A 15,429-nucleotide genomic window follows, 5' to 3' on the forward strand; every position below is an offset into this window, starting at 1 on the left:
GCGCCGGGACCGGATGTCATGGAGACCCTCCTCCTCCTGCCAGAGGTCCAGGAGGGTCTCCAGCTCCCTGGGGGGTCCAGGAGGGAGCCCGCCTTTTCTGGCCCCTGGGGGCCTCCTGAGCTGGGGGTGCAGGGGGCTCTCCACCAGGAACTGCCATGGCTGGCTTGTGAGGCTGGCTGGGCAGGACAGGGGCACCATGGCAGAGGTCAGGTCGCAGGCCTGAGGCACGCTCCTGCCACGTGCGCTCAGCAGCCTGCGATTGCTTTAAGAGCTCGGGTTACCAGGAAATCCAGGGCTCCTACGGGGTCTCCAGGCGTACAAACTGCTTTTTTCCATTTCCTCTGCTTTTTCGGAAAAGCGTTACCTAGCTGTCTACACTGGCCCTTTTCTGGAACAGTTTTCCGGAAAAAGGACTTTTGCCCGAACAGGAGCGGCAAAGCTTTTCCGGAAAAGCGGCTGATTTCTTACAGTAGATCGTCATTGCTTTTCCGGAAAATCAAGCGGCCAGTGTAGACAGCTGGCAAGTTTTTCCGGAAAAGCAGCTGATTTTCTGGAAAAACTTGCCAGTGTAGACACAGCCACCATGTTTGTGATACGATAGAGCAGTAGATCCATGTACCATACGAGAAGACAGCAGTCCTCTCCCTTGATCTCTCACCCCCACCCCATGTCTGTTGTCTGCTTAGGCCACTTCAGGAAAGGAAAAATTACTGGCTCCGAACAAAAGCTTCAGTGGGGTAGCCGAGTTAGTCTGTATAGGATAAACTTAAACAACAAATAGTCTGGTAGCACTTTATAAACTAACAAAACATGTAGATGGGATCATGAGCTTTGATGGGCACAGCCCACTTCTTCAGATGACAGCTCATGATCCCATCTACATGTTTTGTTAGTCTATAAAGTGCTACCAGACTAATTGTTATTTTTTAAGTTTGGCTTTGAACAGAGTGTTGGACACAAAATGGGAGTTGTTGCCTGTTCTCCACATGTGCTCAATACTTCAGAGAGAGATTTACAGCTGAGAGAACTACTCTAATGTAATGACATATATTATTGTTATTGCTTTGTCTTGCAGTAGCTCCTAGAGGCCCTGTTGGGCTTAGGCACTGTATAAACACATGGCAAGAGACAGTCACTGCTCCAAAGAATCTGCAAACTGAACAGACAAGAGAGACAAAGGAGGAGAGTAAGGAATTAAGGAAGATTCTCAATACTTTATAGATTGGAACTGAGGTCACACATGAAGGTGTTGACCAAGTTCACTCATGATATCTCTGAAATCATTAGAAAATGAACCCAGATCCAATCTGGGGCTCGAACCACAAGACCGTTCTTCCTCTCTGGACCATCCCACCTTCTAGACACAGATGTTAGTGCCAGGAGGGAAGGTCATGAGCATGTAGTTGGACCTCCTGCACATTGCAGGCCACAGGATCTCAGCCACCCCACTCCTGTAATAGACCTATAACCTCTGGCTGAGTGACTGAAGTTCTCAAATCTTGATTTAAACATTCCAGGTTACAAAGAATTCACTGTTTCCTCTTGTTCAAACCAGCAAGTGACCCCCTTTCTCCATGCTGCAGAAGAAGCCTTCTTACTCCATGGCAATGACACAGAGTAGCAAGTGTGAGTGTCTGCAGCTAGTGATTAGACCCAGGATTACCACATGCAAATCTCAGGTGAGGTGAGGTGAACTTCACTCAGCAAATAGAAGTGTTTGACTGGCATTCAGTCACAGCTGCTCCTCTTTTGTGCAGGAAGTGCCACCCAGAAGAACAGAGAGAGGACATGAGGGGGCATCCCATTTAGCAATCAAAATTTTGGCAGGGGAACCAGGGACAGTGAACCTCCTAAGTGCTACCACAAGTTGCCTATGCTTGGGAGACCTGAATTTAACGCCCTGCTCTGCCACAAATTTTCTGTGTGACCTTGAGTAGGTCACTGAGGGTCTGTGTATCCCACCTCCCGCTCTGTATACAGGGGATGACAGCACTGAGAAGTCTGGTGAGGATAAATACAAGGAAGGTATTCAGATGATATGGAAATGGGGATCTGAGCTGGGAAGTAGACACTGTTTCTCTCCCTTAAGCAGGGTAGTTTTTACCACAATACACCCTGACATTTTTACCTTTTCATGAACTGCACTGTCTCTGTCTGGAAGCCAAACAACTCTTTTATATGCAGGATAAAAGCAAACATGCACAAAAGGACAAAGAGAACTTAAAAAAAAAGGAGTCAGGGCTGGTCCTTCTATTTGCTTTTCTCTCACAGAACCCTTTGGGAGATTGAGAAGGAATTCAATTTTTTTTCTTGGTTTCTGCTCTTATCTTTCTTAAGATTGATTTCAGTGCTCAGAAAAGGGAAACATGTACCCCCTGGGCTCCTGTGCAGCTGATCAGAACCAATAAAAGCTTTCAGCATTCACCACCACTTGCGTACAGCTCCCGTGTTATTACTACACCTTGCATCATGACTCACGTCCAATCCAGGTTTGCGGGTGTGTTTGTGTATGATGAGGAGGGTGTTGGGAGCCTGAGCTGGTAGTGATAGGTTGTAATAGCGGCACAGAGCAGGAAAGGAGATGAAAACAGCATGCTGATGGGAGAACGCTGCACTCCAGTGGCTAGAACATTTAAGAAAGCCAGAGTCAGTGGATAAATTAACTTTCTTATGGAATCAACCAAAAATGATGTCACATTTCAAACTCTCCTGTTTCTACAGGAAACCCTGGCTAATTCACTACTGTGATGTTTTGTTCATCAATAAATATTTTGAAGTCTGTATTGGTTTGGGCAGAGGAAGTTGGATAGTATACTATAAAGTTAGAATACTACAAACCAATATGAGCTTCAACGTTGCCTTTAATAATGCCACCTAATTAACACTTCTCTCATTCTAGGGTATGCACATGTAAAATAAATATGACTCTTGTTTACACAGTCACTATAAAATGAACAGTGTGGCCATATAGAAGATCCCTTTATAGGCACATGAGGGAAACAATATAAGGTTTCCCATTTCTTTACATTCAACAAAGGCAAAACCAGCCACACCATTAACATGCACTCTGGAAAAGTGGACACTTGATTTTACATAGGGCAGTTACTGAAGCAAATGCATTCCAGATATTGCCTCATAGATGCAATATTTCTGCTTTCATTTTCAATCTGCACTAACTTTGCTGAAATCTGTGGTGTTACTGTGAGTTTACACTAGCGTAACAGAGCAGATTTTCTCTCTCTTTATAACCACTTATCGTCACTTGTAAGTGGAAAACTTGGTGCAATTTCTGAGGTATTTATGTTTATCTCTGTGCAATTGTGGAAAATTCCAGTCAATTCTCAATGTGTGGGCTATATTTTAGATTTTAATCTACTCTCCAACCCCCCTGGTTTATGGATTACTGTGGGTAGGGAGATGGGAATGGGAGGGAATAATCTATGAGCAATACTTAGTAGGTCTAGGTTTTTTATGCTTTACAAAGCAAAACAATTTCCCAAGGGGCTGCGCAGCTTCCCACACCATCCCCCATGTGTCAACCAGTCCTCAAGGCAGATCATGACACAACACGCTGGAGCTTGTTGCAATCCATCAGGAGACCAAATGTCTCATGAGCTTTTACACAGTTCATCGATTTGGTGAGCAATTTTCATGCCTGGCTGCCTACCACCCTGAAAACGGAGATGCCTGAATGGGCCAAATCTGAAGAGGATGGAAATGCCACAAAATAAAGGCTAAGTAGACATTGGGGTGGGGGGAGTCCAATGACTTTTAAAGTACCGACCACTTGACTTTATATTCCCCAGAGAGCACAGCAAATGTTGGAAACTGCTGCACAGATGGGAATTTTTCAGAGGCGTTTGCAAGTCTTAGCAATTGGATGTGTCTGTCAAACGCACATGTGCTCTCTCCCACTTGTTTCCCTATCTGTTTCCTAAAATTCCTCTCCAGTGCACACATGGTGCTACCCCCCCGACAGTCTTCTTCCTTGTCCTATAAGTCACACCCTCTTAAAATGGGGCTGTGGCATCTGCCTCCATCTTCCGGCCCAGTCTGGTCCTAACTGATTCTGAGATGGCATCTGCTGGCTTCCCTGGAAGGCCTCCATTGTGCCAGGAAGCAGTCCCGCTGTAGAATGGGATCTCAGATATCACAAGGCGCTAACTGTTGGCAATTTTCCCTAAAGGGCAGCCATAGCAGTGCAGTAGATCAGATCCTCTGTCTCTTGGGCCTGACTCAATATACTCTCTGTCCTGTCATCATGAAAGGCATCACATGCTACCAGGATCTCAGGGAGAGAGGAAGTCCTCCAGTTTGACAGTATTTTGACATTATTTCAAAATAACTGCTTGCTGTGTAAATGCAGACTAAGTTATTTCAAAATAACACTAGTTATTTCAAAATAATGTTTCTGTGTAGACATACCCTAAGAGAAGTTATTCAAGATGCAGTTCTCACCCTTGTTCTTATCTCAAGCCAGAGTTGATCTTTGTCTGACTTGGGCCCAGCAATTTTGCTTTCACCCTCTCACTACAGTTTTTGTTTCCAGGTAATTTCATGTGTATCCTCTCAGAGTGGGGAGGCAATTTCAAAATCCAGCTGAAGACAAAAACCTTATTGCTTTCCATTCCTTAAAGAGACTTTCCCCCAAGGTAGGAACCCTTTGGTAAGTCTCCCCATCCTCATGGAAAAGTACTAGATTCAAGATGGATTTCTGTATCAAGTGGCATGGTCACATGTCACATGTCATTCTAGTACCAACCACAGTTTGGGCTTACAGGAAAAATAAAACCATTCACAAGTCATTGGTTTGAGTACTGAGCCATTAAGTTCTGAAAGAATAATTGCCGTCATTAGCACATTAAGAATTAAAACAGATTCACACTTTATATTTCTAACTTCACATATAAGAATGATACATGCACAGACATAAGATATACAGATTTAGCAAAGTGTAACTTTAAAAATGGTATGTTACATGAGCTGTTTTGCATAACGCATCTTTGCGTTATGCATATCCATATTCATATGTCAATTTTCAGAAAGCTTGGGGGGAGGTGTGACAAGGAGAGCTGAAATTACTGATGAGCAGATCAATGGGCTAAGCTTGATACCTGGTGTGGGGCAGCAGTGAAAGACAATGAAGCGGTAGCAGGACAAAGGGTCCCCACTACTCAGTGAAATCGCAAAGAGCTACACTAAGTGGTGGCACCCGAGAGCCTGGCATCACAGTTAGTGGCTGTGAACAGCAAGCAACTGTGACAGAGTAGAGCAGCACTACAGACAGCAGCAGGGTGCAGAGGGAGAAAACAGAAGTGGAGTGTTAAAGGGCCATTCATTTGTCAGACGTTGCGAGGTGTGAACCTGCCCAGGTAGGTGTTTGCTTATGGTTGCATGCTTTTTAATCATGGTTGTGGTGTTTTCCCAAATTATTGCTCAGTTTCCTTTCCCTTTTAATAAAACTTTTCTTCTGTCATACACAGACAATGTTTCTGAGTGGGGAATAAGACACACAGTGGTGGTGTGTCATTTTCCCAGATTACTGGGCAGAGGATTGAGCTGGTTCAGTTTTGTATTGTTAAGTACCCTTAGATATTGAACCAAGCCCTTATTGCTGCCAGTTCCACCTGGCAGAAGGCTTACGCTTGTCATATCTTGGATTTACTATTGTGTCTCCAGTGTCAGAGCACTTTTTCTCCCAGTAGCTTCACTCCGCAATGGATGACATCCTTTGCTTGGCAAATTCTAGTTGCTTTGTTAATGGTGAGTTCTGGGTCTCCCAGGAGTCCCTCTTTGAGTCTTTTCTTCCAGATCCCAATTACATTCCAGGCTCTTATCAGATAGCCCTCCCCAGAGATTCCAAGATTCATTTTTCAGCCCTATAGCTATGGTTTCACCTTCCTTTTTTAGACAGTGATTAAAACATATTGCCCACGTGTCTCCTTTTTACGTGACGTGCGGTGTTTTTCAAATGCATGTACTACAGTTTCAGGGTTGGCTGCCTCTGCCAGAGTGAAGTGAAATCTGCTAAACACGTGAAGGGCTTCAAAACTAGCTATAGTCAGGCTCCATGCCACACACGCTGACCTAAATGCAGGTTATGCTGTCTGCTAGGTTTTTGTTCCATTTTGTTTCCCTGTTTATACTCATTTTCCACCTAATTTGACCAAGTAAGCGCCTATCCCCTTTGCTGATACCATTAAGTACAGATAGCTGAAATGGGCACAATAGCTCAGGCTATATAAACGTGAATGAAGCACTTCAGAGTTTCTGCTGTTCTGTGCCTGAGCTGTCTTTCAGGGTCTTGGGACTGGCTAGTTTCACTGAAGCTGGCCCAGGCAGTTTAATGCTGTGACATGCTCCCTTTATGAGAAAAAAGCAAATGATCCTTTAATAGTAAGCCCCATTCATTGTTTGGGCTGAGCCATGTGACCCCTCTTTCCCAGTTGTGGATGTGAGCAGAGATTTAAATGAAGCATTACAAAAATAGACCATGGAAAAATCTGCAATATGCCCAAGGAGGCAGTAGAGCATTGAGATCAATTTGCTTGATAGCTTTCTGCAGCAGGGGAGCGATAGCATCTGCTATTTATGTGATCATTAAACTTCCATGAGCAGTGAACCACTGAATCTACAGCAGTGTCACACAGCCCTCAACCCCAGAAACATCACTGATGTTTATCAAAGTCATAGCCTTTTGCAAACATGAGTAATGGACAGAGCAAACGAGTTCACACTGAAGTACTCCAGCATAGTTCCTAGTAGTTGTAAACAAATGGAGAGACATATTTATTCAATGACATTGGGCAATACTTTCACCTCTCGTCAACTGTTATACTTCATCAGGGAAAATAAAATGGATTATTCATGGAGGAGTTAGGTTGATTACTCTGAAAGTTGTAGCATATCTCTATTAACCAAGAACCATGTGCACACCAGTAGGGGCAGATAAGGGTAGCAATAAGCTGAATTCTCTAGCTCCAGAGAATCTTTTTTTTTTTAATTATAGGAAGTGGCCAGTGCAATACCAGATGTTACCTACCCGCTTTACCACCATTGACCCTGAATCTATACACTCTATGGCAGGGCTTCTCAACTTTGGAAGCTCCAGGGGGCACAATGATACAGCACATGCCGAAGGCCGCAACTTAAGTGTGGTTGCATATAAATGCAAATATATATGCAAATGTTTGTAAGTGGCTTCTTTCACTCTGACAGGCATGAATACAAAGATTAAGGCAAGATTACATAATGCACAGGCCCCATTTAAGGCAGTTCTGCTGATATTAATAAAATACAATATTTACCTAATTTCTACCCATATGACAGCACTTTTCATGAGCAACGAGAGTCCAGGAATTTAGCTACTAGAGTGCACATCATCCAAAGACCATTATATTGACTACTTTTTTGTTTTGGTTCCCACCCATGGGCCGTATGTTGAGCCCCACATAAACCCAAACTGCACTGTGGGCTGCGGTCCACGGGCCACGTGTTTAGTAGTCCTGCTCTATGATAAAATACCTGAGAACACTTATTCACTGACACTTCAAACATACACACCTTAATGTGGGACAATGCTTAAAAACATACATACCTTAATCTGGGACAATGTACCCAATGTCTATCATGGACCTTGTAATCAATACTTTTAATTTCTCATAACCCAAGATTGACCCCAGATGTTCAGTGCCTTCTCTTTTAACTTGTTTGAAATCAAGCTCACATTACACAGTAGCTTTAAGAATTTTTTTCTTATCTGAGGAAGTGGGTTTTGCCCATGAAAACTCATAATACTAATATATATGTTAGTCTCTAAGCTGTTTTTCATCTGTGAAATTGTTCACAAATAAACCATTATCAAAATCAGAGGCAATGGGCTCAGATACCTGCAATTGCCACTATTTAGGGCCAAGATATTGTATCAAAATCATCTGCTACTTCCGTTTAATTTTATCTGAGCCCCATTAATGATAAAAGGATCTTAGGACAAAGTCTAAATTGAGTGAGTTCCTATCACATACATGCAGTTTGGAAGGATGGAGCCAGGAATGTATGAACCAAAAGGATGTATTTGGCTTCTTGTAAATGTCCCCTCCACCATTTTTGGAAGATGAAATCCCCAGCCAAAAATCCATTCTCAGGCTTCAGAAGAATTTTGACCACACATGGTAACCTGGGAGGAGCATAGAGGAAGGGTGCAGTAGCCAAAGCTCTGGCTCCCATCTGATGTTAGGTCTGTAACACATACCTGCTGTCCTATATGTCTGAACTATTAAACCTTCAGACCAGTGCCAAAGTCCACTGGATATTCCAGGCTTGGCAAGAACACAGTTATTTAAGGAGATTTACTTGGCAAGATAAACCTACATGCATTTGACTCCAGAAAATTGTTTTTTTGGCAGAACAGAAACGGAAATTATCATGATTTCATCCAATTCTGCAATCCAGTGCTATTACCAGCATGCCCTAGAATGAGATTGTAAATGTAGTGTAACTTGTACAGGTAGTATTTCCAGTAGATTGTTGGAAAGAATCTACATTCTAAATGGGAGCTCTGCATTTATAACTCATTTGTTTTCCACAGACTTGTCACTGGCTAATTGTCTTGCCTGATGTTTAATGTGTTATGTTGCCCTTTTATGTCCAGGTTCCCAGCAGAAACTCAGATTTCCTTTTCCCTGAACCAGAGTGGTATCTCTTTCTGGAAGCACATGACATTTTGATCTTTGGGTTAGGGTGAAGCTCTTAGCAGCCTGTCAAATTTCTCTAGTTTTTTTTTCTTTTTTAAAAAAACTCTATGCTCAACACTGTAGTGCTTTATACTCAACTTCTTAGCCAAAATGTGAGAGACATGAGGGGTCAGCTGAATTTTTTCAGCTGAAACTTTTTTTGGTGAAAAATATTGATTTGGTGACACAGAAACATTTCACCAGTTCACATCAGTTTTGCCACATTGTTTTTTAAAATAATTCTGAAAAGTCTAAATGTTTCATTTTGACATTTTCAGAATGAAGTGTTTCAATTCTTTGGGTCAAAATGACATCTGATTGAAATGTCCTTCAATTTTATTTATTTAATGAAAAATGTAAGAAAAAAAGTTCAACATTGAAAGGAAACATTTCATTTTTAATTGAATGAAATATTTCCATTGACCCAAAATAATTGTTTCCTCAACTTTTTGATTAATTGAAAATTTCATTTTTGGATTGAGCCCAAACAAAGCTTGTTTTGATCTTTTGGAAATGCCCCATGAACCTAAAGATGTGTTATTCACAAAATGTTAGTTGCAATGACTCAGAAGGGAACGGTTGAGTCATCGGTACTTTGGAAAATATTAGAGGGTTGATTCAATTCAGGATTTTAAGGTTAAGACTCTTCAACCTATGGCAATAGAAACATTTAAATTAGTTGTATCATATGATGGTCTTAGTTCGATATCTCAAAATGGAGCTGATAATGAATTGTTCATTATGTAAGCTTAACTGCTGTAAGTCTGGTGTGACAGAATTGGATGATTTAAAAAAAGGTATTACATTTTTATATAGCCTAATTTGATTGGAAAGCAAGCTGTGCCAAAAGGGGTTCCATACACTGTTGCAAGATATTTATTCAAATGCATGATAATAAATTTTGCAATATTTCTTCAGTGGGGACATGAAGGCAAGACAAAGATGGAGAAAGATATTGGTTGCTGGTGGTTATATAACGCCAGCCCACTTTGAAGCAGTGCATTGATAATGAATGCTGTATATTATAATGCATCTTTGAGCCCTATTCCAAGAAAAGACTAATACGTGCATTAGTACAAAATGCACATTTCCACTGCCTAGCCAGAAGCCTGGTAATTTTTGTCCTGATTCACAATGACAACTCAGAGTACAAGTGACCTATTTTCAAAGGTTCTCAGAGGTTTACTGCCAGCAAGCAGATTCCCGTGGAAAGCACATATGAGCATGGGGTGAGAACATTTTGCCATGCATGATAGAATAGAAATGACCAATCTGACCATGGAGATATTGAGCTATGTATGCTGTCACTTGAAAAAGTAAGAGTTTACTCACCATTATCTAGTGGCGTCTGATGCCTATTTCCCCATAAACAGAATTTCCTAATGGAGGAAGAAGCCATTCCTGGTGGTTGTTCCTCTGTGTCTGTGGGAGAGTAGAATTCAGCTTTTAGAAATTCAGCTGCTAAGTTGCACAGATATTAACTTTTTTTTAAAAATTCGCTGCAAAACTTAATCGCTTTTGATTTCTTAATTCTATTGCTTTCACCTTATGTAGTGAGTGATTTGAATTATCCAGCATTCAGTTACCGCTCAGTTATCCTGCAGGCACCACTGCTCCTTGTGTTGTTGTCAATGTGATTCACATACACAGGTTGAACCTCCGAAGTCTGGGACTCTCTGGTCCGGCTACGTCGGACTAAGGATGTAGCTGGATCAGAGTGCCCCAGAGCCTGGGAGTGCGAGCCAGCTGGAAGCCCTGTTCCCCTGCTGCCCTGGCAAACTAGGATCAACTCTCAAATGAACTGGGGCAAATTATGATTTCACTGAAAAAAAGTTAAATACAGAAGAAGAACTGAACTTTCCCCAAGTTCAGAAGTATTTGAATTCAAGATACCATCTCTGATCAAAATGATGAACAATTTGTGCTTTTACACTGATGCAAAACCAGGTAAAACACAGAAGTTTCAATTGTTTGGCACTGAGTTTGAGGTTTAAATAAACTCAATACCCACAGATAGAGAACTGAACCTTCTATTTCAGAGGGCTCTAGAGAAGAACCTGAAACATAACCATCGGTCAAAACTCTTGAACTTTCAAAAAGTTGGTTCAAATCTTTGCATTTTGGGTCATCTAAAATAATCCTTACCCCACATAAACATAAGGGGAGCTATTGTTTATTTGCATTGCAATAGCATTCAGAAGTTGCAGGATCAGGGCCCACTTGTGCCAGATGCTGCACAAACATATAGCAAGAGATGTTCCACAGGCTTTGTCTACACAAGAGAACTGAAGCACTGATAACTGGTGGTTTGTACTGAATCAGATTAAGTACAGTCCTTTGAATGCATCCATACTAGCCATGTTGAATCTGTTAACAATGTCCCTGGTGTTCCTATTAGTGTTCACCTGTGCCCTGTGATGGGGCTGGCCAGCCCTGCACTGAACAGGGGGGAAGAGAGCCCATCTATTGGGTAGAATACGCCCCTCCCCTGCAGCCCTGCTGGGCATGCGTGCAGTGCAGCCCCGGTATAAAAGGCTGCCGGGCTGCTCAGTTGGGGCTGGCCGCTGGAGGGGAAGGAGCTCCTCTCTAGACACCAGAGCCACAGCCACTGCAGCTGGACCAGGAGGCGCTGAACCAGTTACCCCTGACGCTGTTGATGCGGGGACGAGCCAGGCTGCAATGCTGGCTGCACTGTGCAGCCTCCCGAGAAGCCATCGCTGACCCAGCCCCTGCTGTCTCCTGAGCCACATCTGCCGATGTCACTGCTGTTGCCAGACCCGCATCCACAGGTGGGACCACAGGGCGAGGAGGTAGGAAGCAACCCAGGGCGGGGGCCAGAGAAGGGCCAAGCAGGCTCAGCAAGTTTCGGGGAGGACTCCCCACTGAGCCAATGGTGAGAATCACCCGCCACTGATAGGGCCTTGGGTTGGGGCCCGGTGGAGAGGGAGGGCCCAGACCCCCCTACCCCTTCTGCCCAGATCCTGGACAACGAGGGGATCCAATTTTAAGGACTAGGCTGCGGGGCCTGCATTGAAAGGACTAGGTCTCCGTGCCTGCATTTCAAGAGACCAGACCGTGGGGAGAAGGGGGCAGGGCTGGTGAGCCCACCATATGCCCCCTTGGTTCCTGATTCAGACCCCAGAAGCCATGAATTCTAGGATATTGTGGGACAGTAGTGCAGAGACTAGCCCAGTGTTCCCTCTAAGGTACATGGCCCCACACACAAAAATTCGAAGCCCACCCACCTCCTTCACAGAGCTGCACAGCAGCACTCACCTTTCAGGACCTGGAAGGTGAGTGGCATGCTGTTCCCAGGGCCATGTGGAGAGTGGGGGCAGAGACAGGGACACAGCCACGACTGCGGAGGGAGGCAACTGCTCTGGCTCCCACTGTGGCAAAAGCCATGTTGGGAGATGGCTGCCACCAGGACCGAGGCTGCCACCTGGGATTGGGGCCTTGGGGCTGGCAGGTGGCTGCTGCAACCAGGAGATGGGACCATGGGGCTGGCAGGTGGCTGCTGCTGCAAGGAGTTGGCGCCATGGGGCTGGCAGGGGGATCAATATATTTAAATTGTTATGGAAGAAAGCCCCACTGACTGTGCAGATGCATTAGCTCCTGCCCCATCTTCTGCCCTGTCACACAGCAAACACTAATATATATATTGTCAGTAACCCAGGGGCAGATGACCGTTTTGTGGGGCCCCGGGCAGCATAATTCCGCGGCCGCCCCCCCCCCCACTTTGCCACAGCGCATGCGCAGTGATGCCATGCGCATGTGCAGCGGCGCCGGGGCTTTCTGAAGCGCGGGGCCCAGGGCGGCCACCCTGTTCGCCCTGCCCTATATCCGCCCCTGCAGTAACCGATGGTGTCACAGTGGCACACATCCAAACATGCACCTATGACATCAATATTGGCGCACAGGTCAAAACTCGCTCCATTCACGGATGGAAAATCTTAAAGGAAACACTGGACTAGCCTGTCCAAGACACATTAGTACCAAATGATATCAGATTGAGCCAGTTACGTTTTAACTGCTGATTAAACCACCTAAAGGATAGTCTGTTCTAAACAATTACTAGACCATTTGTGAACCATAGTGGGTTCTATTGACATGGACAGTGTTCTACAATGATTTTAGGGGCTTTTACCAGTTTAATTTTTCAAGTGTAGATCAGACCAAAGGGTTTGCGCTCTAATACAAGATATAATGAGAGTGGAAAACAGCCATAAGTGATACAGAAAAATGTGTATCTAATACAAGATATAATGAGAGTGGAAAACAGCCATAAGTGAAACAGCCATAAGTGATACAGATAAGCACCCACAAATTTGCATTCTTATTGGAAGCCTTATATGAGATATCCAAAAGTTTTGGTTCTACAAAAAGGAGCCAGCTATCTCATGTAAACAAGCTTTTTCATTCGGTTTCCAATATTTAAGTAAGGAACAGGAACAATTTCACTATTGATACGAGAAGAGTTTTGGTACATCTCTTTTTCAGCTTCTTTCTGGAACCCAAGAGTGTAGAAAAGCCTGCAAATAGGCAACTATATATAATAAAAGTTAAATGAACTTTTTGAAGCCTCAGAAATGGCAGAATTTAGATCTGGGATGAAGGCTCCATACTTATGAAATATTCTCCTATTTTAACCAAACCACTTCATCTCTTCCCAGTTGCATGCTCATCTTTTCTGTTACTGAGCACCATAGTCTCATGCAATATCATATTTCAGAAGGAAACAATAGCCATGCAATGAGCTAATTGTAAGAGGAAAGTACATATTACACACTGAAATACCTGCCATTAATGTCAATAACTATCCAATTAGATTCTTAGATCAATGGCTCATGAATAATGTAGGAGAATGGATCATTTCAAAATATGAGAACACTTTGTGAATTTAAATAGTATAATATTCCAGTACTCTTACCTCTATTATTAATTTTAATTTACTTTTACTGTGTAATATGGGTAAGGAAGCTCCTGTATTTCATCTTACAGCTAGTTCTCTCATTTTAAAATGGTTGGGAAAACAAAAATGGAATGATTTCAATTAAAATATAATAAATTACTGTTGTAAAATACCAACTGTTCTGGAAGCTGTTGATGAAAGTAATTACAATTCATATTTCTATCCATTAAGAGAAAAACCTGCTGTTGCTTCTTTTTCTTTGGGTTACATTCAGAAATCCTTATTCTGGCAAAGTTCCCAGCTGACAGACATTGCAGCGTAAGAAGTGACCCTTTATCCAAAGAATGCCCCTCTGCTCAAAAGGAGCACTAGAGAAAGGAAGAAATGGCCTGATTTAGATCTCATTAAGGTCTGTGAAAATCAGGAGTGAGAGTCAATGTAAATCTGGTATAAGTAAGAGGAAAATCAGTTCCTATATGTTTCAATTAAAAAAAACCTAGCTCTTATGTAGCAGTTTCCATCAGTCAGTCCCCAAGTGCTTTATGAAGATCATTGTCATCATCCCCATTTTCCATATGGGGACGCTGGGGCACAAAAGTGGTGAAATGATTTGCCCAGCATGACCTAGCGAGCAATAGCAGAGCCAAGAATAGAAACCAACTGTCCTCCCAGCGCACTGTTCACCAAGTTGCCCTGCTTCTTATCTGTGTGGCAAAGGATCTGGGAACAGCCTGTGTCACTTTGGAAATGGGGGTTGACACTACTAGGCTACGTCTACACCGGCATGATTTTGCGCAAGAACTCTTTTGCAGAAGAGTTCTTGTGCAAAAACTCTTCCAGAAGAGAGTGTCTACACTGGCATGTGCTTTTGCGCAAGAGATGTGCTTTTGCACAAGAGCATCCTTGCCAGTGTAGATGCTCTCTTGTGCAAGAAAGCTCTGATGGCCATTTTAACCATAGGGCTTTCTTGCGCAAGAAATTCATGTTGCCTGTCTACACACTGGCCTCTTGCACAAGAACAGTTGCACAAAAGGGCTTATTCCTGAGCGGGAGCATCAGAGTTCTTGCACAAGAAGCACTGATTTCATACATTAGAACATCAGTGTTCTTGCGCAAGAACTCGCGGCCAGTGTAGATAGGCAGCAAGTTTTGGTGGAAAAGTGGTTGCTTTTGTGCAAGATCGCACCAATGTAGACACAGCCCTAGCGTTTAATACAACCATGCAGAGATTGACTTCAGAATCTAATCCTGCTGTAGCCTGGAGGAAACTCTGCATAACCACAAAGAGTTTTCTTTTCTTTTGTCTGTCTGCCATTGTCAAATCAACCATCAGATTAATGACCATTCACTCAGAAGAGTAGGAGAAGCACATGAATGTAAGGACTAGTCAGATCCATGGACGAGGAAAGCTTGTGTAGTGACTCTTTCCCTTATGGTCTCATCTCCTTCTTTGATACCCACTCCTCATAGTCAGGGCACCCTCTTTCTGTATGCTCCTCAACTTGGCAGAAATGTTGAGAGGCATTACAATAAAGAGCACCCTTCCTTGGAATCATACTGGCTTCCCTTCCACCTCATTTCCCACCCAGAGGAGACATCTCTATGGGAAGAAGCAGCACTAGGTAACTTGGTGGCAAGGGCCAATAGCCATTTAGGTTACATCTGTAGAAGCAGGACTTGCCGAGCAGCGGTGAGCCCCGCTCGCCAGCCGCACGGTTCTGCGCTCTGTGCCGGCTCTTCCAGGGTGTAATCTACTCGCCACGGGCGACTAGATTACATTGTTTG

The 15,429-nt window shown here is 43.5% G+C and overlaps 1 long non-coding RNA gene across 2 annotated transcripts in view; it reads right to left on the reverse strand.

The window, feature by feature from the left end:
• Positions 1–850: 850 nt before the first annotated feature.
• Positions 851–15,429, reverse strand: part of LOC142828028 (uncharacterized) — a 68,854-nt gene continuing 54,275 nt past the window's right edge. For both annotated transcript variants that reach the window (XR_012902942.2, XR_012902941.2), the window contains 2 exons: positions 10,065–10,154; positions 851–2,623 (listed from right to left, as the gene is read on the reverse strand). This is a non-coding gene — a long non-coding RNA (uncharacterized LOC142828028). The remainder of the gene's footprint in view (positions 2,624–10,064; positions 10,155–15,429) is intronic.

This window comes from Pelodiscus sinensis, chromosome 3, assembly GCF_052426305.1.
Source record: "Pelodiscus sinensis isolate ZL-2025 chromosome 3, ASM5242630v1, whole genome shotgun sequence".
Lineage (NCBI taxonomy): Eukaryota > Metazoa > Chordata > Testudines > Trionychidae > Pelodiscus > Pelodiscus sinensis.